This window comes from Elephas maximus, chromosome 20, assembly GCF_024166365.1.
Source record: "Elephas maximus indicus isolate mEleMax1 chromosome 20, mEleMax1 primary haplotype, whole genome shotgun sequence".
Classification (NCBI taxonomy): domain Eukaryota; kingdom Metazoa; phylum Chordata; class Mammalia; order Proboscidea; family Elephantidae; genus Elephas; species Elephas maximus.
Window position 1 is genome coordinate 60,875,206 of NC_064838.1, and position 16,354 is coordinate 60,891,559.

At 39.9% G+C, this 16,354-nt stretch overlaps 1 protein-coding gene and 1 non-coding gene across 8 annotated transcripts in view; both read right to left on the bottom strand.

Moving 5' to 3' along the window:
• Positions 1-16,354, bottom strand: part of ERC2 (ELKS/RAB6-interacting/CAST family member 2) — a 1,130,613-nt gene that overhangs the window by 926,762 nt on the left and 187,497 nt on the right. The gene's annotated exons all lie outside the window — the stretch shown is intronic.
• On the bottom strand, positions 8,191-8,293 carry LOC126064452 (U6 spliceosomal RNA). Its single transcript, XR_007514527.1, has one exon. It is a non-coding gene; the product is annotated as a U6 spliceosomal RNA (small nuclear RNA).

A 16,354-nucleotide genomic window follows, 5' to 3' on the forward strand; every position in this document is an offset into this window, starting at 1 on the left:
TCATTTTACATTCCCACCAGCAGAGTGTGAGGATTCTGATTTCTGCACATTCGCGCCAACACCTGTCATATCTTTTTGATGACAGCCATCCTTCTGGGTGTGAGATGGAATCTCACTGTGGTTTTGATTTGCATTTCCTTGATAACTAATAATGTTAAATATCTTTTCATGTGCTTATTGGTCAGTTGTATATCTCCTTTGGAGCCATTTCACTTGGAAACAATCCAAATGCCCATCAACTGATGAATGGACAAACAAAATGTGGTGTACCCATCTAAAGGAGTATTATTCAGTCTTATGAAGGAATGAAGTATTGATACATGCTATGACATAGATGGACCTTGAAAACATATGGTAAATGAAAGCAATCACCAAAGACCACATATCGTATGATTCCTTGTATACAAAATGTCCAGAATAGGCAAATTTATAGAAACCTAATTTTTTTTAAGTATATTAGTGGTTGTCAAAGGCTGGGGGAGGGTATAAATGGAGAGTGACTGCTAAAGGGTACTAGGATTCTTTTAGGGGTGATGAAAATATTCTGGAATTAGTGGTGATAGTTATACAACTTTGTGACTATACTAAAAACCATTAATTTTTATACTTTAAATGGGTGAATTGTGTAGTATATAAATTACGTCTCAATAAAGCTGTTACCAAAAAAAGAGGTGAGACTATAAAGTGATATGATCCTTCACCAGCCCCCAACCACTAATCACGCAGCAACAAAGTCCACAGGAGTAGCTAGAGCTTTCAGTCCAGCAATATGGCTGCTGCCAAAGCTCTCAAGAGCATCCTTTGGCCAATTGTCTTCAAGCCATTTAAGTATTCTTGACAATGGCAAATCTTTGTCCTTTGAAAGTAACTTGGATTTCTGAGAAGATTCAAGTTTATCTGGAGACAAAAATGATAAGTCAGAATGATTGGACTGGAAATTAACTTTTCTGAGAGTGACTAAAAATAAGATTGGTTTTCTTATGTGGTTCATAAACTGGCCAGAAGAGAATCCCAAAGAGAAATTGGCAAACTGCTTTGAGCAGTGGCAACAACGTTGGGAGGACAACTTTGTAAAGGGGTTGCCCCTTTAGATGGGAAAATCACCTATCACAGTGATCCTTTGTTCCCACATCTGCAAAATTGGGATAATCATAATGCCTACTTCATAAAGTTCCTATGAGGAATGACTTAAGACAAATCAGGTACAGGAGGGAAGTGTCGGAAGGGAAGGAGGAACTTAGGAAGTCAAAGAGTGAGGGAAAGAGAACAGGTGGGAGGAAGTTTGGTAGAAAAGAAGAAAGATAAGGAGAAAGGTAGGAAAGGGGAAGAAAGGGAGGGAGAAAGAGGAAGAACGGGAAGGGAGAGAGAGAGATAAGGAGGGAGGAAAGAGGGAGGGAAAATTGGTCCATTTATCCATCATATATACACATAGGTGTGTGTATATATACACGTATATACACACACAAAGTATCTCCACCATGCTCATGAAGTACCAAAAAAGTAAGGAACAGTCACACTCACAGTTCATATGGACAAGTAAATCGGCAGTAACAATATGATGTCATGAGAGTCATGAAGAAGTCATAACCGGTAGCCTGGAATGCAAACAGGACCTCATCTAGGCTGGGGGCATGTGGGAAAACATCCCAAACAGAGGGGCCACCACTGAGCTGGATCTTGAGAGCAAATGAGACTCAGCCCCATGAAGAATAATGAAAGAGAAGAGAAAGTGTAAAAGCCCATCAGGGCCAGACAGACCAGACCTATTAAAGCATAGCACTTACCACATGCCACACACAGTTCTAAACTCTTTTAATCCTCCCAGCCACCCTGGAAGTAGGCACTGTTATGATCTCCATTTAATGGGTGAGAAAACAGAGACACAAAGTGGGTAAGTAACCTGCTCCAGCTCACCAGATAGGTAAGTGGCACAGCCAGGTTTGAACCCAGGCAGTCTGACTCCAAAGCCCCTGCCTGAACCACTACACCGTCTGGCTTCTGCATAGGCACGTTCAGGATGGCTGGAGAAAAAGTGTGAACTGCGGCAGGCAGGCGTGTGTGCGGGGCATATATGTGTGTGTGTGCGCACACAGACAGGTAGGCAATTACGGACAATTACAGCAATTCTCAGAATTAAGGATTAGCTATCCTAACCAGGCTGTTCCTTATTCAGAGTTAGTTCTGACAGATGCTTCCAGATTTCACATTTATTAAGAAAGAAAATCTATTTTCCAGATAGTCACTTTATTAAGCACTGTTGGTGCAGCCATTTAGCACTCAGCTGCTAACCGAGCAGCTGGTGGTTTGAACACACTCAGCGGCTCCACCTGGTGACCTGCTTCTGTAAAGATTTAAAAAAAAAAAAAAAAAAAAACCTAGAAACCCTTACGGGGTGGTTCTACTCTGTCACGTGCGGTCAACATGAGTCGAAAACTGACTTGATGGGACCTAACAACAAATGACTTTAGCATAACCAAACACAATCTGATCATAAGCCCAACACTTTGTGTTCATAATTTTCTAAAATCCATGTTAGCATCTAGTTTTCACTCTTTTAATTTGAATATACTTGAAATTAAGCAGGGAGGAATATCCTTGTTTCTACAAAAGGAACTCTCAAGCAAAATACATGTAGTTTCCAGCGGTTTGACCATCTCTCTGCTTCATACACTTGAGGGTGGGGAGGGGCTATAAAGCGATCCCTCTCTTTCTCTCTCTCATTCCACTTAAAAAGATTCATCTCAATCAAGTTTCAAATGTAATTCTACCAGATTCCTATCCCTCGTATTTTACCTCGGGAAATTTCAATTTTGAAATATAATTATAGCTCTTTTATTACCAAATAATTCTCAAAAAAAAAAATCTTGCTCAGTTTCCTCCTTTGAAAAAGAGGGAGAGTAATAATTCGTGGGAGACCCTGGGTGATGCAAATGGTTAATACGCTCAGCCGCTAACTGAAAAGTTGCACAGGTACCTCAGGAGAAAGGCCTGGAGATCTACTTCTAAAAAATTAGCCACTGAAAACCCTGCAGAACACAGTTCTACTCTGACACACATGGGGTCGCCATCACTTGGAGTTCACTCAACAACAACTCATCAAATAATTCCTATGACATAGGGTTGATGTAACTCTATGGGGCAGTTCTACTCTGTCCTACAGGGTCGCTATGAGTCGGAATCGACTCGACGGCACTGGGTTTAGGGTTGATGTGAGGATTGAATGAGTTAATACAGGTACTCCCCAAATGATGTTGGGGTTCCGTTCCAGTGACTCTGTCATAAGTCCATTCTGACGTAAGTCAAATATTTCCTTTGTTTTTTTGTAGTTTTCATTATTATTGCCTTTTATTATCAGTATCTTTATAAACCTGACCTTTGAACATATGCAAGTGAACATGTGAGAATGATAACATCAGCAAATTACACGCTGCAATGGTATATGAAGTAATTATTACTAACAATAAGCTGCGCCCCCCCCAAAAAATGGTCTAAGGGCAGTTTATCATAACTTGAATACGTCATAAGTCAGGGACTACCTGTGGATATGAAGCTCATAGAAGGCACCTGGCACGCTTATATCAGCCAGGGTAGGTTAGAGTATGCTGCGATGACAACGATAACAAAAACCCACGTTCTGAAAGACATAACCCATCTGTTGACATGGAATCAGAATGTTTAAAGCTCAAAGAAACCTTAAAGATCAGTTTGTTAAGTTCATCGTACAAAAGAGAAAATCAGGTATACACAGGTAAAATGATGGGCCCATAACCACACATGCACTGCCACAGCAGTTTGGGAATCCTGGCTACAGCCTGGTATAGAGTAGCCTAGAAGGGAGTGACTCTCTACTTTGACAACATAGGAAATGACACTGATGTCTCTGTAACCTGACCCTACAAAATTTCCACTAGTCCTTAAACTAGCCCAGGCCAGATCTGGCCTGTCCTGCATACACAGAAGGGCCAGCTGTAACTGCTAATTGACCTCAACAGAGCATGCATCAACAGGATGAATCAGAAGAAAAATCATCACCTGGACCCTACTCCAAAGCAAGAGGTCCCAGGTTTACTCAAGGGGCTAAAGTGCTCCCAGATAGGGAGCCAGATAGAAGCAAGTGCAAATCCTTTCTGGAAAGGGGAAAAGAACAAAAGCCCTCAAGATTCCAAAAAATTCCGTTTAATTCAATATAAACTTACAATAAAAAAATTAGCACAGACCTAAGAAATCTTCCATGAGTGAAACCCATTTATAGAGCATAAAGTATATTTAAAATGCTTAAATAAATGACTCTAAAAATAAATATCAAATGGTGCTAGAAAAACTGGGTGTACATCTGTAAAAAGAAAAAAAAAATGAAACAGGACCCATATCTTACACCCTACACAAAAAACTAATTCAAAATGGATCAAAGACCTAAATATAAAACCAAAAACTATAAAGATCATGGAAGTAAAAACAGGGTCAACACTAGGGGCTCTAATACACGGCATAAATAGGATACAAACCATAACTAACAACACACAAACACCAGAAGATAAGCTAGATAACTGGGATCTTCTAAAAATTAAACACTTATACGCTCATCAAGAGACTTCACCAGAAGAGTAAAAAGAGAACCTACAGACTGGGAAAAAAAATTTGGCTATGACATATCCAACAAAGGTCTAATCTCTAAAATCTAAGAAAATTCAACACCTCTACAACAAAAACACAAATAATCCAATTAAAAATAGGCAAAGGATAGGAAAAGATACTTTACCAAAGACATTCAGGCGGCTCACAGACACATGAGGAAATGCTCGAGATGTCCAGCCATTAAAGAAATGCAAATCAAGACTACAATGAGATACCATCTCACCCAAACATTACTGGCACTAATTTAAAAAAAAAAAACTGAAAATAACAAATGTTGGAAAGGCTGCGAGGGTATTGTAAGTCTTATGCAGTGCTGGTGGGAATGTAAAATGGCACAACAGTTTTGGAAAACGATATGGTGCTTCCTGAAAAATCTAGAAATAGAAATACCATATGATCCAGCAATCCCACTCCTAGGTTTATATCCGAGAGATATAACAGCCATCACACAACTAGGCATATATACACCCATATACACTGCAGCATTATTCACAATAGCAAAAAGATGGAAAAAACCTAAGTGCTCATCAACAGATGAAGAGATAAACTATGGTACATACACACAATGGAATACTATGCATAGATAAAGAACAATGATGAATCTGTTAAACATCTTACGATATGGATGAATCTAGAGGGCATTATGCTGAGTGAAAATCACAAAAGGACACTGTATGAGACCACTATTATAAAAACTCATGTAAAGGTTTACACACAGAAAGAAACAATCTTTGATGAGGAAAGAAAACACTAACTAGACAATAGATAAATGGTAACTTTGGTGAAGGGTAAGACAGTACACAATACTTGACCAAGGCAAAATCACAGAAGATTCATTGACACGTCCCAAGCTTCCTGAGAGACTGAGTACTGGGCTAAGGGCCAGGGATCATGGTCCCCGGGGGACATCTAGCTCAACTGGCATAACATAGTTTATAAAGAAAATGTTCTACATCCTACTTTGTCTTAAAAGCTTGTGAGCTGCCATCTAAGACACATCTACTGGTCCCACCCCATCTGGGGCAGGGGAGAATGAAGAAAACCAAAGACACAGGGAAAGATTAGTCCAAAGGACTAATGGACCACAACTACCACAGCCACCACCAGACTGACTCCTGCACAACTAGATGGTTCCTGGCTACCACCACCGACTACTCAGACAAGAATCAGAATAGAAGGTCCTGGACAGAGCTGGAGAAAATGTAGAACAAAATTCTAACTCACCAAAAAAAAAAAAACAAAACTGGAGAAACCCCGAGAGTATGGCCCCTGGACTCCGTTTTCACTCAGTACTGAAGTCACTCCTGAGGTTCATCCTTTAGCCAAAGATTAGACAGGCTCATAAAACAAAAGGAGACTCAATGGGCACACCAGCCCAGGGGTAAGGACGAGAAGGCAGGAAGAGACAGGAAAGCTGGTAACAGGGAACCCAATGTCGAGAAGGGGAGAGTGTTGACATGTCATGGGTTTGGCAACCAATGTCACAAAACAATATGGATATTAATTGTTTAATGAGAAACTAATTTGCTCTGTAAACCCTCATCTAAATTACAATTAAAAAAAAAAAAGACCAGGCTTACAGGTCTGACAGAGAATGGAGAAACCCTGAGAGTGCGACCCCCAGAAATACCCTTTCAACTCAGTACTGACGTCACCCCTGAGGTTCACCCTCAGCCAAAGATTAGACAGGCCTATAAAACAACAATACGTGTAGTTCAACCATGTATACAAGACTAAATGGGCACACCTGCCCAGGGGCAAGGACCAGAAGGCAGGAGGTGACAGGAAAGCTGGACAAATGGAATGGAAATGGGGAACACAAGGTTGAGAAAGGAAGAGTGTTGACATGTCACAGAGTTGGAAACCAGTATCACAAAACAATATGTGTATTAATAGTTTAATGAGAAACTAATTTGCTCTGTGAACTTTCACCTAAAGCACAATAAAAATAAATGAGTATAAGATGGAATTAAAGGATCAGTATCAAAAAAGTGATTCAAAAATGGCCAAGCAGGTTTGAAAGAGAATAGATATAAACAGCAATGAAAATATGGTGCTTGAAATTAAAACCTAATAGATGGGTTAAGAGGGAAGAAAGAATTAATGAACAAAGACACAATAGAGATAATCCAAAAGGCAAAAATGTTAGTTCCTTGAGATGACTATTAAAATAAACAAAGCTCTCAGATTACTATAAACAAGAGATATTTCAATCATAACATGCAAATATTGTTAACTTTATGCCAATAAATTTGGAACGTTCAATGAATGAAGATACTGCAATAACCCTATCTACACAATCTGACTACAGAAGAAACAGAAATCCCGAAGAGTGCTATGACTATTGAATTGACTCAGTGGTTTAAAAATCTTCTCACATCCCCAAAAACTTAAACATAGAACTATCATATGGCCCAGCAATCCTAATCCTAGGTATATACCCAAAAGAATTGAAAGCAGGAACACAAACAGAAACCTGTACAGCAATGTTCATGGCAGCACTATTCACAATAGCCAAAGCATGGGAACAATTTAAATGTCCATCAACAGATGAACGGATAAACAAAAATATAGTATACATACATACAGTGGAATATTACTCAGCCATAAAGAGAAATGAAGTCCTGATACATGCTACAACATGGAGGGGCCTGGAAAACATTATGCTGAATGAAATAAGTCAGATAACAAAATGAAAAATGCTAGATGATCCCACTTACATGAAACAGGGAAACAGAAATCAAAGCTTATTAGTGGTTACCAGGAGCTGAAAAGAGAAGAGGCGGAGTTATTGTGTAAGGGGCACTGAGTTAATGGTGGTAGAATAATTCCGAAAAGGACAGTGATCATGGTTGCACAACATGAAGAACGTAATCAATATCACTGAGTAATACATGTAAAAACAGTTGAATTGGCAAATGTCTTGTTATATATATGTATATTTTTTTACCACAATAAAAATTATGTAGAAAAAAACTTATGAAGGAAAAAGATCTATTAAGTGTAAAAAGCTCTTACAATTCCAACGTGAACCCATATTGGTAAATGAACATATATATAGATACGTGTACGTATATCTGTGTATGTAAGAGAGATGGACAGGGAGTGGGACAGACAGATGTACGACTAGGATATACAGCAACATATTAACTCTGCAATAAATTCTTTCTTTTTACTTGTTTATGCTTTCTAAATATTCAGTAATGGGCATATTAAAATAAATAAAAAAGGTTAAAAAAGTCTCCTCACAAAGAAACCCAGATAACTCCAATTTATATAAACTCTTCCAGAGGGAAGGAGAAACTCTCCTCCATTTTTTTTTTATTTTTTAATTGTTTCAGTCACTGTGGGTTTTTTTCATTTGTTTTTGTTTTAAATTGTGTTTTAAGTGATAGTTTACAGCTCAGGTTAACTTCTCATACAAAAATGTATACACATGTTGTTTTGTGACATTAGTTGCAATCCCCACAATGTGACAGCACCCTCCCCCTTTCCACCCCGGGTTCCCTGTGTCCATTCAACCAGTTCCTGTTCCTTTCTGCCTTCTCATCCTGCAAAAATATGGAATGCTTCACGAATTTGCATGTCATCCTTGCTCGGGGCCGTGCTAATCTCTGTATTGTTCCAATTTTAGTATATGTGCTGCCGAGGTGAGCACCCCAGTTCATTCCTATGAGACCTGATAATCTTGACACCAACACTAGACATGAATTCAATGAGAAAAGTAAGTTATGGGCCCAGCTTTCACTTAAACAATGACTATTATTAGCAAACTGAATCCAGGAGTACATAAAAAAAGATAATATATCGTAATCTAGTCAGTTTTCTTATAGGAATTAAAGAGTACTTCAACATTAAACTATTCATGTAAATCACATTAACAGAGTAAGAAGAAAAATTATATGATCCGCTCAACAGAGAGAAAGTCATGCAGATTTTTTAAAACTCTTAGGAAACTAGAGTAAAAAATGAAATTCCTTAGAGTGTATCTTCTGCAAATCAACAGCAAATGCCATTGCAAATGGTAAAATGTCAGAAGCACTGCCTTTAAAAAAAATGATGTCCAAAAATAAAGTCATATATCTATGGTCAATAGATTTGCAAGGGTGTCACATCCATTCATTCAATGGGGAAAAAATAGTCTCTTCAACAAATGATGCCGGGACAACTGGATTTCCACATGCAAAAGAATAAAGTTGGATCCATACCTCATACCGTATTCAAAAATTAACTCAAACTGGATCAACAACTTAAATGTAAGAAATGAAACCATAAGAATCTTAGAAGAAACATAGGGGTAAAGCTTCAGGACCTAGTTTTTAATGGAAAGGACAATGGATTCTTAGATATGACACTAAAACCATGAACAGCAACTGACAAAACAGATAAATTGGACTTCATCAAAAATAAAAGACTTTATCAACAAAGGAAAGAAACAACCTACAGAACGGGAGAAAATATTTGGGAACTATATATCTGATAAGGGTTTAGTATTCAGACTATATAACGAATTCCTACAACTCAACAACAAAAAGACAAACAACCCAATTCAAAAATGGACAGAGCACCTCAGTAGACATTTCACCAGAGGAAGAGTACAAACAGCCAACAAGTACATGAAAAGATGCTCAACATCATTAGTGATTAAACCATACCAAACCAAACCCACTGCCGCTGAGTTGATTCTGACTCATAGCGACCCTACAGGACAGAGTAGAATTGCTCCATAGGGTTTCCAAGGAGCAGCTGGTGGATTCAAACTGCTGATCTCTTGGTTAGCAGCCAAGCACTTAACCACTGCACCACCAAGGCTCCCATTAGTCATTAGGGCAATGCAAATCAAAACCGCAACGAGCTACTACTTCACTCCCACTAGGAATGGCTAGCGTCAGAAGAACGGAAAACAGTAAGTGTTGGTTAAGATATTGACAAATTGGAACGTTCATCTTATTGCTAGTAGGAATGCAGGTGCAGCCACTATAGAAAACAGTATGGCAGTCTCAGTAAGTTAAACACTGAACAACCATATGACCCAGCAATTTCCTTCCTAGGTATATACCCTACAGATTTGAAAGCAGGGGTGCAAACAGATACGTACATACCAGTGTTCACTGCAATGCTATTCACAATGACCAGAAGGTAGAAACAACCCAAATGTCTATCAACAGAAAAACAAAATGTTGCCTATCCATACAATGCAATATTATTTAGCCATAAATAGAAATGAAGTTCCGATGCATGCTATGACATGGATGAACCTTGAAATAAGTCAGATGCAAAAGGACAAATATTGTATGTTCCCACTTATATGAAATATCTAGAATAGGCAAATGGATAGATAAAAAAAAATATTAGTGGTTTCCAGGGGGAGAGAAAAGAATTACTGCTTAAGGGGCACTGAGTTTCTGTTAAGGATGAAACCACAGCTTGGAAACAGGAGGTGGAGATGGCTGCACAACACAGGGAATATAACTAGTATCACTGAGGTGCACACATGGAAAAGGTTCCAGTGCCAAATGTGTTGTGATATATATTTTACCACAATTAAAAAAAAAAATTAGGAACTCTTGTTCAACAAAAGACACCATAAACAGTGTGAAAAAATAAGCCACAAACCAAGAGATGAATTTTGCCATACATTAAAATGACAAAGGATTACCCCAAACACATAGAATCCCTACACACCATTAAAAAAGAGACTCTCGCTTAATAGAAAAATGCACAAAAGACATGAGCAGACATCCCAGAGAAGGGGAAATATGAGTGGCCAGTAAGCATCTGAAAGGATATTCAACCTTATTAGTAATCAGAAAAATGCAAAAGAAAACCATAATGAGGAAAAAGAAAGGCCATAACGAAAAACTGTTGTATATTTACTATTTGGGGAAAAAAAAAAAAGCACATATACACACATCATTATTATAATATTTGTCTATAGGACAGAGTAGAACTGCCCCATAGAACTGCTCCTTTCTAAGGAGCGGCTGGTGGATTCGAACTGCCAACTTCTTTGTTAGCAGCCAAACGCTTAACTGCTGGAGCCACCAGGGCTCCATTTGTGTATGTACAACAATTGTGACAATAATGATAATAAAAACAACAGAAGCAATGATAAGCCTGACACTAACAAGTACTGACAAGGATATGGACCAATGAGAACAAGCACAGCTCTGGGAGAGTAACCGGTACGATCACTTAGGAAAATAATTTGGCAAGAACTAAGAACTAAACAGACCTATATCCACCCAGAAATTTCACTGTGAGGTACATACCCTAGAGCAGGGGTCAGCAAACTCTGACCTGCCAGCCAAACCCAGCCTGTCACTTATTTGTATAAATAAAGTTTTATTGGAACCCAGGTAATCATGCCTTTGAACCTTGTCGTTTATATATTATCTACAAGAAACCCTGGTGGTGTAGTGGTTAAGTGCTATAGCTTCTAACCAAGAGGTCAGCAGTTCAAATCCACCAGACGCTCCTTGGAAATTCTATGGGACAGTTCTACTCTGTCCTATAGGATCACCATGAGTCGGAATTGACTTGACAGCCACAGGTACGGTATGGTACGGCTGCTTTTATACTACAATAGCAGAGCTGAGTAGTTTTAATAGACACCATATGGTCCTCCAAGCCTAAAATACTATCTGGAACTTTACAGAAACAGTTTGCCGACCCCTGCCCTAGAGAAACACTTGCACATGAGCACAACAGACGCAGCCAAGAACATTCAGTTCAGCACTACTCCTAAGAGCAAAACCTGGAAAAAATCCGTCCATAGGAAAATGAATCAATGAATATGCATGAGATGGAATACTAGCAATCATAAAAAAGAACAAATGACAGCTACATGCAATTTCCGGAATAAATTTTATAGCAACATAAAACTGAAGAAGCAAAAACAGAGAATGCATGTGACATCATTCCACTTAGATACTGCCCAACAGCATGACTGCCGTAAGTCAGGAGAAGAGACAACATTCAAAGAAACACACGCATAACATCAGGAGCATATGAATGCTTTCAGGCTGTGTGGTCTCATGGGTGTTCATTTTAGGATGTCACTTCATAATCTGTGCACTTGTTCTTTTGTACCCGTCCAATGGCATGGAATAATGAATCTCCTTAAATGAGCCCATGGAAGGAGTACAGGACACTATGCAAGGACACAAACTCTGGAGCCAGCCTGCTTGGTACCAAATCCAGCTCACTCACTTTCCAGCTGGGTGATCTTAAGCAAGTTTCAGCCTCTATGCATCTCAGGTTCCTTATCTGTAAAACGGGGTCCACATTAAGTCCACATCAAATATCCTGATGAATGGCAGGAGCGGGTTCAGCACACCTGGGACCAGAGGAGGGCTGAGACTGAGTTACTGAACCTCTCCAAGCCTCTGTATGGTCAACTATAACATAGAGGTAAAAGTGCAGACCTCACAGGGTTGTTCAAAAAACTAAATGAGATTGTGTATATAAAGTTCCTGTCTTCAGATCCAAAACCAAAACCAAACCCACTGTCGTCGAGTTGATTCCAACTCATAGTGACCCTATAGGACAGAGTAGAAGTGCCCCGTAGAGTTTTTCCAAGGAGCGCCTGGTAGATTCAAATTGCCGACCTTTTGGTTAGCAGCCGTAGCACTTAACCACTACACCACCAGGGTTTCCTGCGTCCAGGTAGGCATTCAATAAATGTGAGTCTCCAACCTCAAATACTGGTGACATGAGGGCCAGAATACCAAGACAAGGAACCTGGGTATATTTCTTTAACCAACTATCCAACTAAGATATGAAGCATCCTCATGGCATTTACCAAGTTGTTTTTAAAAAACTGTTCCTCAGTGTTCTGCAGGACACAAATATGTGTTCTCTTGGCTGAGTGGTGAGAAGAAAGGGCTCTGTTATCTAACCATGTTTTTACGTTAATCAGAGAGGTACGGTAGGGAAGAACAAAGACAAGCTTTTCAAGGGCAGGTCCTGGGCCTAATTTTTATTGTACCCTAAATCTAGCCACGTAACAGATACTCAGTAAATAGTGAGGGACATACAGAAAGGAAGACAATAGGATCAGAGGGGAAACCGGCTTACCAGACAGCATAGGGAAATGATGTAAGGGAGAACGGGTTTCCATTCCTCTGTGCTTTGCAGTATTAGGTTAAGACAGAGCCCCGGTGGCACTGTGGTTAAAGCACTTAGCTCCTAACCAGCAGTTCGAACCCACCAGCCACTCCATGGGAGAAAGATGTGGCAGTCTGTTTCCATAAAGACCACAGCCTTAGAAACCCTATGGGGCAGTTCTACTCTGTCCTACAGGGTCGCTGTGAGTCAGAATGACTCGGTGGTGGTGGGTGTTTATTGGGTTAAGGAAGAGAAGGGCTCAACCTCAGATCACACTGCTCTGTTTTCTCCCCAGAACTCAAAATGCATCCCGTCCATCAGTTCACTCCCTGATCATACCCCTCCACAGCTGCCAGCACTATGTCTCCTTCACAAGAGGATATTGGGGTGGCTTAAGGGATTTGGCTGCAATCACATCATCAGCGAATAGAGGCCACTGTCTAAAACTGAGGTTCCCTCGAGCCAATTCCAAAGTCTCCACTGTTCTAAAAATACTAGAGAACTTCATTCTGCATAACTCTTATAGCTCCAATACTCACTTGCTTTTGAAAAACATGGAACGATGAAAATGCAATGAAGTAAGCCATACTTGAGTTTATACGGCAAGTGGGGGAAAATACACCTCTGCCTTAGCCAACATTTAGAAGAGAGATTTCCAATAGCTACTGGAGTCAGAATCTAATAAAGATTTCAGAATATTTAAAGCACAAAAACATAAATAGAATGAAAATACAATCATATGCGTAGGATGTATAGAGAACACACACTTATTTAAATAGGGACTAGCCAGATGTTTAGAATCTACTGTGTCTTATCCCCAAACATGGAAAATATGAGTTCCTGGCAGGTTTGAAAAAATTTGTGACCTTAAGCTCTTTTCCACACTCTGGGGAAAAAACAAAAAAATGATAAAGTCATGCTCTATAAAGCAGTTTAGAGTTTCATTGCTGTGAAAACTGTCTCTGAGCTATATAAAAATATGAATTGGCTTATACTCAAAAGTCTTGAACTTTCTTTTTTTTAATAATTCCATTCTCCTTCCCAAGCAACGGTTTAACATAACTCTTTCAACAAAAACAGAATCTCTCTGCAGACTACTTGGCCTGTTCTACTTCTCCCGTGATTTTATTTTTCTATTTATCATTTTCCAGTTTGTCTCTAATCAGATTTTAAGGGCAGGTTCTCCGATCCCTTGCTCAGTAATCCCGTATACAAGATGTGCAACTCTGTCTTCATGGCTACAGGCTTTCCATGGGCCATATCGTGCGTGTGAAAAGACAAACAACAGACATCTGCTGAAAACACGTGGCCCGGTGTGCTGTGGCAAAGCTCCTCTGCTGAGAAAGGCATAGAAAAATGAATATTTAGACTAATATTTAGATTTAAAAAGTCTAACATTTAGATATGGTCCCAGGCTTTCTCCTTTAAGGTAGAATAGGCAGAATCCCTAAACAGAATACTGATGGATGATTTTCAAAAGCAACGAAGCACTGGGACCCTGGATCTGTCACCCAGACCTGCTTTCCATGATGACTGCGAACCCCTGTTGCTTGATAATATGTGACATTTTGCCAAGATTCATAACACGAAGAGCAGTCTGTGTGGGAAAGCCCTCTTAGCAGTTGCTTTTGTAAGCCAAGAGGAGTTCTGGTTTTCATTATAGACCACTGCCATAAGGCGGCACACCGTATTGGAATACTGCACTGAGCAGAGACTTAAGTCTCAACTTAAATTCTAATTCTAGCTTTGCTACTGACCAGCTATATAATTTGGGGAAATCACTTAACTTCTCTGGCTTCCAAGAGTGGCAGTGAAGAGTCTGGCTTCTGACACAGATAGGCCTGGGTTTTGAATGCTGGCTCTACCCTTAACTGCCTGTGCTGCCTTGGACAAATTATTAAAGTGTCCTGTACATAAGACTATTCATCCATCAACAGGAAATAATAGTCATACCATACAAAGACCACATGGGATGCTTGTAAGTGAACAAGTTCTCATAAGGCACAAAGCACAGGGCCTGGCACATTACGACTGCAATAAATGTTGGCTGTTGTCACTATTGTTGAAGCCGTGGTAGTTGCTAGAGGCTAGGGTTTAAAGCGTCTCCTCTTCCTCCTCCCTTTCAGGCAGGGAAAAGAAATGGGCTTGAGGAATATAAATGCCTGATCATCAGATAGATGCAACCGTGGGAGACAAAATGCTAAGCACTTTGGTATTTTTTGAAATAAAGGGAGATGGAAAACAACTGTTTTGAGACCAACTCAAAAATCAATAAAATTGATTTCCCATTAACTGGTCTATAAATAACTCTACATTGTGTGCTTGAGAACATCGACTGTTTCTGCTATGTGGGTCCGGGTCCCTCTGCAGGTCCCTGCTGTTAGCTAGTAACCCACAGGCAACTAAATGACCACGGTATCCACTGCTGTTGACACTGCTCAGCCTGATACAGTCAAAAATTACAAGTTTAAGAAATAGCAATACTTTTCAATGCATTTAGATAAGCAACCTGAAACATGTAATCACAGAATCGACAGCTGAAATTGGAACTTTTCCACTATTAACAGTAACGGCCACGCACAGTTGTTCGAAGATAGCTCTTTTGTTGTAATTATTTAGCAAACCCTTTGTGTAAATGACATTTAAAAATCTTTATTGCCGTTTTCTTCCCTGACACCTCCTTTTCACCCTCCCCAACACGTTCATTTAACAAAATCATTTACCATCTAACTACAGGTGGTCCCTAACTGACGAAGTGGTTCCATTCCAATGACTTCGTCCTAAGTCGGTTCTGACATAAGTGGAACGCCTCTTTTTTCTTTTAGTTTTCATTATTATTGCTTTGTATTATCAGCATCTTTATAAACTCGTTCTTTGAACATCTGTGAGTAAACATCTGAGAATAACACCAGCCAGTTACACGCTGAAGCATTATATGTAGTACACATTACTAATGATAAGGTGTAGAAAAAAAAACGACGGTCCTAAGTGCAGCTCTTAGTAACTCGAATATGTTCTAAGTAGAGGACCACTTGTATTTTTAAAACAGGTGAGAGGTTTTACCTAAATCAATATCATCTTCAGCAGCCGGGTAGCAGGTATAGATTTACTCATTTTTCCCTGCTCCTAGCTACATGGGTTCCTTAGCCAAACTCTCGTCTTGCTACTCGAAGTTTTCACAGAGATGTTTCCTGCGCACCCTCACATTCTTCTCTGCTTCTGGAGTTGTCCTAGCCTGGGAAGAGGGAATCGGGCCTTCACACCACTCAGAGTGTGGCCCTTGGACCACCAGCACCACCTGGCATTTTGTTGCTATAGGGTGCTGCCGAGTCTGTTCTGACTCATAGCAGCCCCATGTGACAGAGTACAACTGCCCCGCAGGGTTTTCTTGGCTGTAATCTTTAGGGGAGCAGATGGCCAGGTCTTTCTCCTGTGGAACTGCTGGGTGGGTTAGAACTGCCGGCCTTTCCATCAGCAGCCAAGCCCTTAACCATTGCGCCACCAGGGCTCCTTGGAAGCGGGTAAGAAAAGTAGAATTTCAGGTCCTACCTCAGAGGTGCGGAATCAGAATCCGGATGTTAAGAAAATCCACAGGTGTCTGTAGATGCAT